General features: G+C 38.4%; 1 long non-coding RNA gene across 1 annotated transcript; it reads right to left on the bottom strand.

Moving 5' to 3' along the window:
- Positions 1–981: 981 nt before the first annotated feature.
- On the bottom strand, positions 982–11,501 carry LOC114114008 (uncharacterized). The gene is made up of 2 exons (XR_006059349.2): positions 11,349–11,501; positions 982–5,848 (listed from the first exon to the last, which is right to left on the bottom strand). It is a non-coding gene; the product is annotated as an uncharacterized LOC114114008 (long non-coding RNA).
- Positions 11,502–11,603: the final 102 nt, after the last annotated feature.

The following is an 11,603-nucleotide window of genomic DNA, read 5'->3' as shown; positions in this document are numbered from 1 at the left end:
TTGCATAATCTTGAAACTTACTTGCACTCCCACCAGAGATTTCCATTACTAACATTTTGTTAAAAATTATTTCTATATGTGTTTATCTATTTATATAAATAAGATCACAATGAGTCTGGTGCTTTGTAACAAGCTCTTTTCACTCAAAATTGTATTTAGTCTCTTAATAACTTTGTTTAAACAACTTTAAATTGTTTCCAATTTTTTAAAATAGCTAATATAACAAATCATTTTCCCATTTATCTGATTATCACCTTTGAATTCATTCCTAGAAGTATCACATCTGGTTCAAAGTATACGTACTTAACATTTTGGTACATGTTGTCAGATTGTACTCAGAAAGGCTAAATCTGTTCATATCCCTGCAGGACTCTCTCACTTCTCTGCCAACACCAACCTTTGTTGCTACATTGCTAATCCAATGAAAACATTATCTCTTTGTTGGGATTTTTTGTATTTCCTAACTAGCAATAATAAAAACATTCTCACATGCTTATTAATCATTTGTAGAGTGTGTGTGTTATTTGATTGTTCATATTCTTTACCAGGTTTGCTGGTTATAGTGTTGAACCTTTTTACTGACATGTAAGAGCTCTTGCTGCTGCTGCTGCTGCTAAGTCGCTTCAGTCGTGTCCGACTCTGTGCGACCCCATAGACTGTAGCCCACCAGGCTCCCCTGTCCCTGGGACTCTCCAGGCAAGAACACTGGAGGGGGTTGCCATCTCCCTCTCCAATGCATGAAAGTGAAAAGTGAAAGTGAAGTCGCTCAGTTGCTGGGAGTCGGACAGACATCTGTTATCATAGATGTTGCAAATATTTTCTATTCTGTTACTGCTTCAACTATGGTATATGTGGGGGGTTGTTTCTGTTATAGTTTTTTTCATGCAGTAATTTTTAATTTTATATAGTTTAAGCTTTAATAGTTTGGGGCTTTGGGGTTATGTTTATAAAGTCCTTTCTCACCACAAGACTATAAAACCATTCACTCTAAATATTCATTTATTCTTACAGCTCATCTTTTCTTTATTAAAACACTGTTGTAAAAAGGTAAATATTGCAATACTTAACATAGAATTGAATGTTTCTTTTTAACAGTTTAGTTATTTTAATTTTCGTGACTGCACTGGGCCTTCACTGCTGTGCATGGGCTTTCCCTGGCTGTGGTGGGCAGGGGCTGCTTGTCCTTGCAGTGCACGGGCTTCTCATCTTCTGGTGCGGAGCGCAGGCTCTAGCGCTCAGGCTTCAGTAGCTGTAGTCCACGGGCTTAGTTGCTCTGAAGCGTGTGGAGTCTTCCTGGACCAGGGATTGGACCTGCGTCCCTGCATTGGCAGGTGGATTGCCATCCACCGTGCCACCATGGAAGTCCAGAACTGACCATTTCTTGTAATTTTTACCCCAAAGATACATGCCGTCAATACCTTATATGTAACCCAGAAAGTATATGCATAATTATAAATATATATCAAATATACTATACTTTGTGTGTTACACTATATCATATATATATGCAAAGCATCATGCATCTTGGGCATCCTTTGTTGTCAATATACATACATCCACCTCATTCTTTTTTCAACAGCTGCACAGTAACAAATTGCATAGATCAGTTTTTCTCAGTCTGTTTTTCATCATGATCCACCTAAGACTTTTTACCCCTTAATCATCGCCTGCCTCATGAAATTTCAATACCACATATACTGTATACCTGTTTATATGCCTTATGCATATTTGTGCTTTATACATAAAAATGGTTTGTCTCCTCAGGAACCAATTTTCACCTTCTTGGTTGTGATATCACTCCTTTGAGAATGCCTGGTATTCCAGTCCTTATTTGTTATTCCACATGTATATATAATTTTTGACATTCCAATGCAATATTATCCATATTTATCTTTATACATATATTTTATTTCTATAGGATAAATTTCTAGAATTAAAAAGCTGTATCAAAAGGTGTTAACATTTAAAATTTTAGCAACGATTACTAGAGATTATCCCAATTATATGCTAACAAATATATACTGAAAACCTGGCTTCAACTTTTACAATTAATCATAAATCTACTTGGAATTTGTTCTGGGATGATGAGTAAGGTAAAATTCTAATGATTTTTCTAACTCATTATCCTTACTTTATTGAACTAATCTTTTCTTGATTTACCATATTTTAAGTATGGGAAATACTCCTATATTTACTCAGACTTTGAATTCTGTTCCATGACTGTTTATTCTTACTCTATTACCATCCTATATTTATTATTTTTCTTTATACTTTAATATCTGATTACACAATTTCTTTATGAATCTCCCCCTTATTTTCTTGGTATTTATAGTTTTTCCCCCTCTGAGTGAATTTTGAAGTAATTTTGCTTATTTCTAAAATTAAAAAAAGAAAAAGCTCTTAAGCTGCTATTGGGATTTAAAATTGGAATTGTATTAAATTTGTGGATGATTTCGTGAAAACTATGGAATATCTTATAGAGTATGTTATAGAGTAACACATTTAAAATAGGGTACAGAAACAAAAATAATGTTACTTTAATGATGTATACCTGTATTAGGATGCTTTGAGTAGTAAATGATGAACATCCAGGTAAAACTCAAGTTGAAGCATAAAAGAGCATTTATTGGCTCATTTAACTAGTGAGTTCAGTGGTAAAGGTAGTCTTTAGGCATGTCTGAATCCCTGGGCTCAAATAACATCACCAGGATTTGTTTCCTGTCTCCAGGGTTGGTTGGCTTTTTTAGTTTCAGTTTTAGGCAAGCCTCCAAGTGGTAACAAAGGTGGTCTGTCTCTTCCAGGCTCATATGGGCTTCAGCACCTGCAAAGCAGAGGAAGAGCCTTTTTCCTTACTGTGTCAGTAAAAGTACTGGTGATGGGTGTTATTGGCCAGAACTGTATTAAACACTCCTGGGGCAGGGCGGGGAATCAGTACTCAGCCTCACTTAAACCAGCCAGGCCAACTGGGGAGGGGTGGTTCCTTGAAAGGAAGAGATGAGGCCTAACCACAAATGTAGGAGGCATTATGGGTATTATAATACCCATTGATTTATATGAGGATATTAAAGAAATACTACTAAGTTGCAGTTCTAATATTATTTTTCAGTGTATCAAAAGTTACTCTGAGGCTATAAAAGTAGAAAGAAACCAGGGAATGGAGTAGGAAAATATGGTGAGGGATTAACAAAATTACCTTTGTTATTGAATAATATTTGTTAGAATTTATAAAGCTGCTTGTTGACGAATGACTCAGCTCCCCTTTCGTGATCTCATTACTGTTTAGATCCTCCAACATTTTGCTTCATGTAATTATCCTTTGTTCCAACATAATCCTCTCCTTCTCGTCTAGTTTTTTTCTTTTTTTCTCTCCTCCAAAGTAACTACATTTCCTACCTCATAAACAAAAGCCGATTAATTCTACTGGTCTTTTAAGCTCCTCTCCTTATATTCCTTGTGAAGTCGCTCAGTCGTGTCCAACTCTTTGCTACCCCGTGGAGTATAGCTCACCAGGTTCCTCTGTCCATGGGATTTTCCAGGCAAGAATACTGGAGTGGGTTGCCATTTCCTTCTCCAGGGGATCTTCCCAACCCAGGGATCGAACCCAGGTCTCCTGCATTGCAGGCAGATGCTTTAACCTCTGAGCCACCAGGGAAGCATATATTCCTTGTCAACTATAAAGAAATTGTTTAGTTGAAAGTCATCAATTTTTCCTTAATCACCAGATCCAATGGGTTTAGATCCTTTTCCTTGATAGCCTCGTGTGTCTGCAGTATTTGGACTACCTTTCTTTCTTGAAGCATGAATTCGTAGTTTCTATAAACTTTTTCTCCTGATGCTCCTTTTATCTTTCTGAGACTTCTTCCCTAGTTACTTCGTTGTTTTCTTCACGTGTGGATGATTTTCTAGGTTTTTGGTTTCTCTGTTCACTGTCTTGGCAGTCTCAAACACTTGCCCATTTTCTAAAGAAAGGATGAGCCTTTCTATTTTGCTGCTTTGGATCACTTCCTTCCCAAATCTTCATGATCCAATCCTAACCATCCATTATAAAAGCCTGGGTTTACTTTTAATTTTCTCTCCTGAATCTCTTGGTGCCACTTTTTTTTTTTTTTAAATCACACTACTTTTCAAACTTTTTTTTCAACTATTTTTTTCAAACTACTCTTTCAAACTACTTTAGCTGGAAGGACTGATGCTGAAACTCCAATACTTTGGCCATCTAATGTGAAGAACTGACTTTTTAGAAAAGACCCTGATGCTGGGAAAGACTGAAGGCGGGAGGAGAAGGGGACAACAGAGGATAGTATGGTTGGATGGCCTCACCGACTCAATGGACATGAGTTTGAGTAAACTCTGGGAGTTGGACACGGAGGCCTGGCATGTTGCAGTCCATGGGGTTGCAAAGACTTGGACATGACTGAGCGACTGAACTGAACTGAACTTTTCAAACATGGATTAGTTACTTCTGTATAAGACTTGTCTTATTTTCTGGGCTATAAGCTTAAGAACGTTTTTGAATTCAACCCTGCATTTCTTTAACTGTGAGACACATTGTCTTGTATTTATTTGTTTATTCAACATACATTAAGACACCTACTATTTAGGCACTGTGCTGGGCAGTGAAGAATACATTTGTGGTTTCTACTCTCATAGGATTTTAGTCTCATGAATTAACAAATACATACTGTGACATAGATTTAATGAAACTTTGAGAGAATGACTCTTGCATCTTGAATTCCCCTTTCATCTTCACTCCCCAAACTGCTGTCCACTTCCTGCACCCTTTCCCCAATAATCTCATAGATTTCTCAAACTCAAAAGCTGAATTTGATTCATGTGCTGTGGAAACCTATAAATGAGAAATTTGTTCAGTGTTAAAAAAAAACAAAACAACAAAACTCATAAACATCTTCTGTCTCTAAACCTTCTGCTGACTTTAGTATTTACATTAATGTATACCACCTCCTCTTCATTACCCAGGGGGAAATCTTGGTATTCTCTTTGATTTATTCCTCTTTCTTCATACTTAATTATTTTCATTCAAACACTTATCATTCTTGTTAGGCCTTTTTTTAATCTATAAGAAATTGAAAATTAGTATTTAGCCAGTAGAGGTGTTTTGTTTGGTCTGCATAATATTTTTGAAAGAAAAGTGAAAGCAAAAGCCTCTCAATCATGTCTGACTCTTTGCGACTCCAAGGACTATACAGTCCATGGGATTCTCCAGGCCAGAATACTGGGGTGGGTAGCTGTTCCCTTTTCTAGGGGATCTTCCCAACCCAGGGATTGAACACAGGTCTCTTGCATTGCAGGCAGATTCTTTATCGTCTGAGCCACCAGGCAAGTATGATATTCCTGTTTCTCTTGAAAAGTTGGAAAATCAGGCAACACTGGCTCCTCATTCATGGCAGAATGACTGGAGTTTTAGACGAGACATGTGAAATACTATTCTGATCTCTGTTGTTGTTGTTCAGTCACTAAGTTGTGTCTGATTCTTTGTGACCCCATAGACTATAGCACTCCAGGCTCCTCTGTTCTCCACTATCTCCTGGAGTCTGCTCAAGTTTGTGTCCATTGAGTTGGTGATGCTATCTATCCATTTTATGCTCTGCTGCCCCCTTCTCCTTTTGCCTTCAGTCTTTCCCGGCATCAGGGTCTTTTTCAATAAGTTGGCTCTTCGCATCAGGTGGCCAAAGTATTGGAGCTTCAGCAACAGCCCTTCCAATGAGTGTTCAGGATGGATTTCCTTTAGGATTGACTCTAATCTCTACCACTTCTTATTTTTATTACATTCAGTTCATTTCCTCATTTATGAAACATTCTTCTCATGGCTCAATGGTAAAGAATCCACCTGCAATACAAGAGACATGGGTTCGATCCCTGGGTCAGGAAGATCCCTTGGAGTAGGAAATGGGAACTCTCTCTAGTATCTTGCCAGGAAAATCCTGGCAGGCTACACAGTCCATTGGGTTGGAAAGAATAAGATTCAGCTGAGTGGCTGAGCACGCATGTGGCACTTCATCCTTAATTGAGGCATTTGAATTGGTAATCTTTGGCCTATAAGATCACAGAATGTTAGTACAGGAAGAGATATTAAAAGATCATCTTATATAATAGCCTCTTCCACCTTCTATCCAAAGAACTTAACATCACCTAACCAATTTTATACAACTGTATAGAACTCGGTCTCACAGGGTTCTATTACATGCCGTTAGACCCCTTCCTCATTTTGGGGAAAGTCCATAATCTGGACCCATTGTCCCCCAAACCCCCTACTCAGGGCTCTCCCATATAATTTTCAGGTTCAAAAGCTCTGTGCTTACAACTCTTGCTTTATCAGGCTCTGAGGCCCAAGACCTTTGTAAGGTATGTCCTAAGTGAGGCCACTTTTCTGTGAGGTTTTTGAAGGTTATGAATCTTAAAAATCTATCCCCAGTCTTTCTTGCTTTATTCTCTAGTGCTTACCTGCATACATCTCATATTCCTCTGTGTGTGTGTGTGTGTGTGTGTGTTCTGAAACATACCTATTCTTTCCAATCTTTTTTGTTCAGTTTAGTGTTATTCTTTCCTACTTAGATTATCCTTCCCTAGTCTCTGCCTGCCTGATATAATTTTTTCCATCCTCTAAAGTCTACCTGCATGCTTGAAGTGCAGTAGTTAAGAAGTTGGTTTGCATGAGACAGACTTGGTTTGAAATCTAGGCTTTGTCCTTTACCAGCCAGGTGACCTAGGACAGTTTATTTCTATAAGCCTGTTTCCTTGTCTGTTAAACCACCACATGGTTAGAACTACATACTGCTGCTTACATAACCCACTTTTCTTTCTTATATATCTTTCCTTATCATTAAATAGTCTTCTACATAGTCATTTTAAGTGGTTCAAAGCATCCCATAATTGTGTATCAGGCTAGTCAAACTGCAGCTCTACACGCCCTTCCTACAAAACCTGCAAATGCTCTTACTTAAATTGATATGAGTGAACGTCTCTTATCTGCATTCATGTTATCCATGTCTAACAAGTATGTAATAATATTTAACCTGTGTTTTTTGGTGGAGAAACTGAAGTGAACCCCACCCAGCTTAACATACATATGCAGTTTTGATTATTTCCTTTTGAAAACATCCTAGAAGTATACTTGTTTGTTGTCTTAGTCGCTCAGTCATTATCTGACTTTTTGCCACCCCATGGACTGACTGTAGCCAGCCAGGTTCCTCTGTCCATGGGGATTCTCCAGGTAAGAATACTAGAGTGGGTTGCCATGCACTCCTCCAGATCTTCCCAACCGAGGGATCGAATCCAGGTATTCCGCATTGCAGGCAGATTCTTTACTGTCTGAGCCACCAGGGAAGCCCATACTTATTTAGTCAAAGCATTTAGAGAATTTTGATACATATTTCTAAAATGCCTGGAAAGGGGGAGATGTACCAGTTTCTATCCTCATCTGCAATCTTGTTTTATTGAACAGCTGCCCAATACCTATACTATTTTCTTTTCAATCTTTGCCAATTTAATAGGCATTTAATATGCCATTTATATTTTTAAGTAATATGGATGAACATACCTATTTATTGGCCACTTTTACATATTTAGGTTGGTACAAAAGTAATTGTGGTTTTTGCATTGTTGAACTTTGCCATTTAATATTGGAATAATTCTTAAATGTGGTTATATTCTACATCATTTTAATGAGCATTTCTCACTTTGGTTTTTTTTTTTTTTGCTAATGACATTACTTGCTGTTTATTTTATATTTATTTTAGACTAGGGAAATGATGTTAGACAAAAAGCAAATTTGAGCTATTTTCTTATTTGAATTCAAAATGGGTTGCAAAGCAGCGGAGACAGCTCTCAACATCAACACATTTGGTCCAGCAACTGCTAATGAACTTACAATGCACGGGTAGTTCAAGAAGTTTGGCAAAGGAGACAAGAGCCTTGAAGATGAGGAGCGCAGTGGCCGGTCATCAGAAATTGACAATGACCAATTGAGAACAATCATCGGAGCTGATCCTCTTATAATTACATGAGAAATTGCTGAAGAACTCATTGTAGATTTGGCATTTGAAGCAAATTGGAAAAGTGAAAAAGCTCGATAAGTGGGTGCCTCATAAACTGACTGCAAATAAAAAAAAACAAACCCATCATTTTAAAGTGTCTTCTCTTATTCTACACAACAATGAACCATTTCTCGATGGTACTGTGATGTGTGATGAAAAGTGGATTGTATATAACTGGTGACAACCAGCTCAGTGGTTGGGCCAAGATGAAGCTCCAAAGCACTTACTAAAGTCAAACTTGCACAAAAGAAAGGTCATGGTCACTGTTTGGTGGTCTGCTGCTGGTCTGGCCCACTATAGCTTTCTGAATCCCAGCGAACCCGTGATATCTGAGAAGTGTGCTCAATAAATTGATGAGATGCACTGAAAACTGCAACGCCTGCAGCTGGCATTGGTCAACAGAATGGGCCCAATTTTTCTCCAAATAACGGCTGACTACATGTTGCACAACCAATGCTTCAAAAGTTGAATGAGCTGGGCTATGAAGTTTTGCCTCATCTGCCATATTCATTTGACCTCTTGCCAACTGACTACCACTTCTTCAAGCATTTTGACAATTTTTTTAATAGGGAAAATGCTTCCATAAGCTGCAGGAGGCAGAAAATGCAAAGAGTTCGGGCATGGATTTTTATGCTATGGGAATTAACAAACATTTCTCATAGGCAAAATGTGTTGATTATAACGGTTCCTATTTTGACTAATAAAGATGTGTTTGAGCTTAGTTATAATGATTTAAAATTCATGGTCCAAACCACAATTACCTTTGCATCAACCTAGTATATCTTTACAACAGCCTGGTTCCAAATAGGGAAAGGAGTACATCAAGGCTGTATATTGTCACCCTGCTTATTTAACTTATATGCAGAGTACATCATGGGAAATGCTAGGCTGGATGAAGCACAAGCTGGAATCAAGATTGCCAGGAGAAATACCAATAACCTCAGATATGCAGATGACACCACCCTTATGGCAGAAAGCAAAGAACTAAAGAGCCTCTTGATGAAAGTGAAAGAGGAGAGTAAAAATGTTGGCTTAAAACTCAACATTCAAAAAACTAAGATCACTGCATCTGGTTCCATCACTTCATAGCAAATAGATGGGGAAGCAGTGGAAACAGTGAAAGATTTTATTTTTGGGGGCTCCAAAATCACTGCAGATGGTGACTGCAGCCATAAAATTAAAAGATGCTTGCCCCTTATGACCAACCAAGAAAGCATATTAAAAAGCAGAGACATTACTTTGCCAACAAAGGTCCGTCTAGTCAAGGCTATGGTTTTCCAGTAGTCATGTATGGATGTGAGAGTTGGACTATCAAGAAAGCTGAGCACCGAAGAATTGATGCTTTTGAACTGTAGTATAGGAGAAGACTCTTGAGAGTCCCTTGGACTGCAAGGAGATCCAACCAGTCCATCCTAAAAGAAGTCAGTCCTGAATATTCATTGGAAGGACTGATGCTGAACCTGAAACACCAGTGTTTTGGCCACTTGATGCGAAGAACTGACTCATCTGAAAAGACCCTACTTCTGGGGAAGATTGAAGGAGGGAGGAGAAGGGGACGAAAGAGGATGAGATGGTTGGATGGCATCACTGACTCGATGGACATGAGTTTGAGTAAACTCCAGGATTTGGTGATGGACAGGGAGGCCTGGCGTGCTGCAGTCCATGGGGTTGCAAAGAGTCGGACATGACTGAGCGACTATACTGAACTGAATATATCTTTGGGTTTCCCAGGTGGTGCCAGTGGCAAAGAACCTGCCTGCCAATGCAGGAGTTCGATCCCTGGTTTGGGAAGATCCCCTGGAAGACAGCATGGCAACCCACTCCAGTATTCTTGTCTGGGGAATCCCATGGACCAAGTTACTTGTCAGGCTATGGTACATACAGTTGCAAAGAGTCAGACATGACTGATGTGACTCAGCACACACATGCACATAATATATCTTTTGAACAGATTTTTGTTATTCTTTTGCCAATTTTCAACAGTTTTAAAATTATTATCATCCTTTCCCACTTTGACATCCTCCTTCCTAGTTCTGTCTCCTACCTATGTACCTGATCTATGGATCTCATTCCCTTCTACTTCTTTAGGGAATCATTCAATCAGTTATCCTCTTACTACTTTTTAATCTTATACTATTAACATTACCAAGTCTCTTTTCCTTACAGAGAAACTCTAATGTCTCTCTTTCACTTGCCATTCTGCTTTGACTACTGACCTTTCTCCTCTACCTTGCAGCCAAACTTCTTGGAAGAATTGTCTTCACATGCTATGTCCACTCCATCTGTTTCAACTCACTACTAACAGATTTACAGTTTCAGTGCTGTCTTTATTGTTAAGAGTTTAATAACAGAAGTATATTATACACACGTGAAAAAAGCAGGACATAAAATAGTTTCTTCAAATATACTCAACTATTCTAAAAATATTTATGTAGAGAAAAAACTTACATGTAATACATGAAAATTTTAAGTTACTTCTTATAACTGGTGAGTTTTATTCCTTTTTTAAAAAAGTCAATTATTTATTTATTATTTCAGTGGCCACTCATTTCATTTCACATTCCTTTAGACTCCAGTTGACACAGTTCACATTTATCCAGCAAATATCTGTTGAGAACCAAATGAGCCAGAGCATCAAAGCAATTGAGATGAATATAAAATATGCCCTGCCCACAGGAAGGTCTCTAAAGCTGGAATATCAGATGTCTCTAAATGAATCACAATTGCTATGATAACTATTCAAAAGTTCAGAAAGAAGAGTATTTTCTGTCTTGAATGAGAGCTGGACAAATGTCCCAGGGAAGGACATAACTAAATGAGGATTCGAACAAATAAAATCAAGGCAAGGAAGATAATTTTTACCATTTGCAAAGAGAGGAGACCTGAAAAAGCACAGTATTGCATAAGTTTAAAGTTAGCTGGAACATAAAGGGGGGAGTTGAGCATGGAGGAGGAGGAGGGTGGTAATTAATATCCCTTTGTGGCCAGGATTACACTCTGATCGCTAATACAAGTGATTAATCCCACACTTTTCTATTTTCTGCACAATGCATGGGAAAAAATATTCATAGTTTATTTTCCTAATGGAATTAAACAATTCCCTTTGGGAAAAGTAGCATTTCTCTTGATCTAAAATTCTTATGCCCTTACCATATCTCAATGGGCAGTCTACAGCTTGTGTGTGAATTTTAAGTTCTCAATTTGTGGTCCCCCAAAATGTCCTCAATTTTATAAACAAGAATTAACGTTGATATTAGAACACATTACAGTGTTAATTACAAATTCTCAACTTACATTTTCTAGGAAGGGGCAGAAAAGTAATGATAGTCAAGAGACGCAGGGCCATTTCATTTGGCCGAAAGGCTCAAAGAACAAGCGGGCGTGACCCAGATTCGTAGGGCAGGCGCTCATTCTGCCGGCACGACTAGATAACCCGGCAGGACAACTGCCTCTTCAAAGGGCCCTCCTTCCCTCTTCGCTCTTTCCAAATGATCATCGAGCGTCTCAGACTCTCCCACTAAAGGCGCCCAGCCATTGGTGACCGTCGAG

Source organism: Ovis aries, chromosome 3 (genome assembly GCF_016772045.2).
Source record: "Ovis aries strain OAR_USU_Benz2616 breed Rambouillet chromosome 3, ARS-UI_Ramb_v3.0, whole genome shotgun sequence".
NCBI classification, from domain to species: domain Eukaryota; kingdom Metazoa; phylum Chordata; class Mammalia; order Artiodactyla; family Bovidae; genus Ovis; species Ovis aries.
Note: the sequence above shows the minus strand (reverse complement) of the source record. Positions and strands in the feature narration are given on the sequence as shown.